At 38.6% G+C, this 5,282-nt stretch overlaps 1 protein-coding gene across 2 annotated transcripts in view; it reads left to right on the forward strand.

Moving 5' to 3' along the window:
• The first annotated feature begins 3,135 nt into the window (after positions 1-3,135).
• Positions 3,136-5,282, forward strand: part of gng2 (guanine nucleotide binding protein (G protein), gamma 2) — a 16,861-nt gene continuing 14,714 nt past the window's right edge. Inside the window, exon 1 of one of the 2 annotated variants that reach the window (XM_016457894.1) lies at positions 3,136-3,254. The gene's annotated coding sequence lies outside the window, so the exon portion shown is untranslated. Of the gene's footprint in view, positions 3,255-3,371; positions 3,532-5,282 lie in introns of those variants that run through there. The other variant, XM_016457893.1, reaches the window with a different exon arrangement.

Consider the following 5,282-nt stretch of genomic DNA (forward strand, 5'->3'; position numbering starts at 1 on the left):
ACTTATATTTGTCACATGACTTGGCAAATTTGCCTCTTGTAGTTGTTGTCTTTGTTGGTTTGTCTATTCCAAAAGAGATATGACTCCCTGGTAACTATCAATATGTGCAGTATGTTATCTTTTTCTTATGCTTTTGGTGTGCCGTGAATTTTGTTCCTCACAGACATTTAAGAGCAGGCACCAATGGCCTAATAATGAATTGTTTCAAGAGAATGTCTGTATGAGCATTCAAAACGTCAATGCATCATCTTGCGGGGTTTTTTTTGTTTGCGTAAGCAGTGTTTGTGGGTAGCTTTAGAAAAAAACAAACTACACAGCATCTTTCACCCGCAATTATACAGTCTCTTAGTACAGCTGTCTGTCCCACTGTGGGTGGACGGCAGCAATTACAATGAACATTTTCAGGCAGAAGAAAATGCTGCTCTGTGCTGTCCTCCTTCTATTCCTCCTTTATTCCTCACAGCTACCCGACTGTACTGAAAATGATTCATCCACTACCACTGTTGCCATGGCAACAAGAGGGGAAATCCATTTCATCAGCCTCTTCGTCACACTCCCTCCTTCCGTCCCTTCTTTCTCTCCCTCTCGGTCTCATTCCCTCCCTGCCATCATTTTCTTTATCTCTCTGTGGCATCTCTTGTTATTCTTCTTTCTTCCTGTCTTAGTCAGAGGGAAGACGCCTTCCTCAATAAACAGAGCACAGCTATATGACATCAAGCTGTTATAATAGCTGTTATAATAATTCAAATTCTGCTTTGTTTTCGGTTGAATCATGCTGGGTCATCTGTTGTATTGACATATCTTTGTGACACTTTTGTACTATGTACTAGTTATTAATCATGTGACAATCATGTGACAAAAAATATTACGCAATGCAGTTTCTATTTAGTTAAGGTATAATTGCAGTTTAATTACAGTGATTATGCTTTTTTCGTTCTGTCTTATAACCTTTTTAGATTATCATTATAATAGTTTATATATCTTATAATATTTTATGTGACTAAGTGGACAATCGGCAAAGAGCATATTTGACTACTAGATTTATGAGTGACAAATAAACTTTACTTTTTCAAAAGAAACAGTACATTCCCGTTCAAAAGTTTGGGGACAGTAAGATTTTTTTTTTTCTTTTTAAGAAATTAATACATGTATGCAGGAAGGATGCATTAAATTGCTCAATAGACATTTATGATGTTGATAATAAAAACAAAATGTTTCTTAAGCAGCAAATCAGTACATTAGAATTCTAATTTCTGAAGGATCATGTGACACTGAAAACTGGAGTAATGATGCTGAAAATTCAGCTTTGCCATTATAGGAATAAATTACATTTTAAAATATATTTGAAATTGTAAAATTATTTCACACTATTACTGTTTTTACTTTCTATATGCCCACTAGGAACATTACAAGCATTCATGTCAAATTCAGCCTTTGTTGAATGCACAAACAAAACATCTGTATAAATGATTGATTACCATCTTTGTGTTGAGATCAGGGTGAGAGTGGCTTCACTGACATCCTCATAGTAATCCCATGGGGCAGTGGGGCAGGCCAGCAGCTACTGGAGACACCAGATGGCCTCAAATTAGAATTGAAATCATGCGCTCTCACACACATACACATATTCTCGCTCAGTCTCAAATGCATCTTAAACTCTAAAGAATAATTTGTTATTTCACTGAATGCAGCCTCTCGTGATGATGTTGATGGATGGGAGTATTAATGTAATTATGTTTTAGTGAGTAATCCGAAGGGTTAACTCCATGAGTACACACATAATGAATCTCTGTAATCAGATCACTGATAAATTAATTCCATTATATTCCTCTAAAGCTGATCTGCCCAACAAATGCTCTACTCTGCTCACAACTGCTGACCAAAAATCACTCCACTTTTAATTGACATTTTGTTTTTAAATTATTATACCCATCTACTGAAAATTAGTTTTTCTTAAAGCATGAATCAGAATATACTGCACATCCCCACAAAAAGATTAAGCAGCACAACTGTTTCCAACATTGATAATAATAAGAAATGTTTCTTAAATCAGCATATCAGAATGATTTCTGAAGGATCATGTGACACTGAAGACTGGAGTAATGGCTGCTGAAAATTCAGCTTTACCATCAAATGAAAAAATTACATTTTAAAATGTATTCAAATAGAATACAATTATTTTAAACTGTAATATTTCATAATATTGCCAGTCATACTTAATATCATACTTCTTTCAAAAACATTAAAAAAACACAATGGCTCCAAAGAAAAAAAAAAGGTTTAAACTAAGAAATAAATGAGTGAGATAAAAGAAAATGAGAGAAAAAAGTGAGATACCGACACTAGATACCCACAATTATGAAAAATAAAGTTTCAATGCAATAAATGAGATATAGAGTTGTGAGATATGAATTTTATTTTATTTTATTTATACTCAGAGGCAAATGCAGGCTCCCATTACAATAGAACAGCTCAGACCATTATGCATTTCTATGCTGGTTTAACCTAGAAAATACTGGTTTGATGCTATTCTAGCTGCAGGGCCAGCATGTTCACTGGTGAATAGTCTGATTAACCAGCATTGACTTTGGCTGAACAAGGAAGCCAAGCAGATCAAGCTAGTTAAGAACCCTGGTGACCAGCACGGCAGCATCCCAACGCTGAAGACCAGCATCCAAAACACAACATATGATGGTGACCTGCAATGCTCAGCTTGCAATTAGCCTATGGGATCCCAAAGTGCCAAACCTAAGTGATCTGAAGAGACACACCAGACAGAGTAACTGTTTTACTTTCCAAATGTAGACTAACAACAGCTACACACACATCTGTAATCCTCTAACACTTTATCACCTCAACCTCCACTGCAACCGTGTGTATGTGTGTGTTTATTGAAGGTTTGCCAGTTGCAATTCCTTTTTTAATCTTCTGTCGCTCTAATATTGTGAGACTGAAGATTAAGCTTTTGATTACAGGAGCTTGGGCTGTGTGTGTGTGTGTGTGTGTGAGAGTGCACAATGATTCTAAGAGGGAGGGTTTCTCTCTCTATTTCTTTTAGACACACATACACATGCTTTGGGGGAGGGGCAGTTGTGGATATGTATCTGTGTTCCCTGTCAGCAAGAACCTCTGTGGTGAACTGCACATGCATGCACAGGAGCCAAAGAGCAGAGAGCAGAGAGCAGAAACAACACACTTCTGCACATCAGCACTGACTAAAAGCCATTGAAATGGTCTGACTGGGGAGGCAGCAGGTAAATAATCTCGTTTTTCTTTTTAAACAATGTCTTTGTGAGTGTTTGGGAGCAAGAGGAAGTGGCTTTCAGCTGGCTTCCTGAGCGATTCCACTAGTTGATGGGCGGAGCGAGAGGAAGGCTGTCAGCTGGGGTGGTGTAGCAGGCGGCGAGTGTGTGTGTGTGTGTGTGTGTGTGTGTGTGTGTGTGGGTGCCAGAGTGTCAGAACAAGGAGTGTATGTGTGCTACTGTTACATAAAGCTCTTGTGTCACTGAAGATTATAAACACATTGAAAAGGTGAGTGGAAAATCTTTTCATGAGCTAATTTCCATCAGAAAGACCAGAGGTTTGTGTGTGCAGATAGACAGGCATGAAGATGTGTCAGTGGGGCAAGCTGTCTAAATAAAATAATATGTTACTATTTGGGGGGAAAAATTAACTGTTTTATCATATATGTGTGTTTTCAGTGTACACCTGCACTAGATTATTGTCTGTTTTTTTCTACTGTGTGGATGGGTGTGTTTGTTCTATCTGAGTAGTCTTGCATGGACGCAAGGCTTATCCACAGCCGTTGCATGTGGGTCGGTCTAAATCAGTGTTAAATTGCTCTAGGGATGAATATGTTTGCTTGTGTTTCACCAGAGGATGTGTTTGTTCGCACGTACCAGGGATTCGTAATTTACATGGTGTAATGTAGTGCAGAAATGCCTTTTTTGGTCAGGCGTGCGTATGAGGAGCACCGAGCATCTGTTTGGGGTAAATGCTGCCGGAGATGGGGGGATGAAAGTGGAGGAGAGCATGGGGGAGGGGAGGGAGAAGATGCTGGAGAGAGAAGAGAGTGATGGAGAAAAGGCAGAGAAAGAGAGAGGGGGTTGAATATTTGAGAGGAATCCCCCAGGAGTCCCCAGAGTATTGTGATGATGACTCTAGAACAGTGATAGATCTTGCGGAAGGTTCCACTCAACAGTACGGCAGGCTGAGCTCTGGTTAGCACTCCACATATAGTTCACATACATTAAACAGTGTTCACTGCATGGGATGATTCTTATTAGAGCATGTAGTCACATTAGTAGTACCTTGTTAGACGGCACAGGATGGAGGAGATATATGTTGAATTTATGTGTCATACTTGATGCTTCCTGGTTTGGTGGGTCTTTATTTTAATTTAGTTTTTTTAAAATTTTTTTAATTAAGACAGTCTGGATATCACAAACACATCTCATGTAATGTTGAACCTTTATCATGAAGATATCAGTAGTTAATAAGTTAATAGTCAGGCCATTAGATTAGTACTTACCCTGCCCAAACTTTTTACTTGCCACACCACAAAACATTAGCTACATAATGCAGGTACACTAGTGATGCGCGGATGGCGATTATATCCGCGGGCGCTGCGGATAATCCGCGGATCGGGTGGGTCGGGTAATAAAAAAATGCATTCTGATTATTTGCGGGTGGATAAAATAAATCATTAATGATGCAAGTATTAACTACATTTTCTAAATTATGAACGTGTTTTAAATAGGCTACAGAAATTGAATAAACTGTAAATTAACATTAAAAGTTATTCAACAAAACATTATTTAGTCAAGAGCAGTAAGTTTTGTTGTTTGATTAACATTAATAAAAGACGGCACAGCTAGGCTGCTGTCACAAGACCTATTTCACGGATCCAATGCTGATACTCATGCGTTTTATTTTACAACTGTTTACATTAACTTAAGACAAACCCGACAGTACTTTCTCAATTTGGTACTCGCAGTGCGCGCTTTGGATGTGACTGTGAGCGCACGCGCCTCTGGAGAGCGCGAGTACCGAATGGCTTAAAAAGACGTGAAAATAATACATTTTTGTGATGACGCAACAATGACCGATCAGGCAATTGACAATTCTGTCAACTGTCCCGAAACGCGAGCTAAAGTCTTCTATCGCAGCATGCAGCAGCTCTAGATGCGTCGATGATAAAAAAAGTCAAAGAGAGAAGATCCGGTACAGCTGAATCACTTACGCTGTTTTCATCTGATGGTTTGTGTGGATTTATTTACTCA

Source organism: Sinocyclocheilus anshuiensis, unplaced genomic scaffold, assembly GCF_001515605.1.
Source record: "Sinocyclocheilus anshuiensis isolate Anshui unplaced genomic scaffold, SAMN03320099.WGS_v1.1 scaffold63, whole genome shotgun sequence".
NCBI lineage: Eukaryota > Metazoa > Chordata > Actinopteri > Cypriniformes > Cyprinidae > Sinocyclocheilus > Sinocyclocheilus anshuiensis.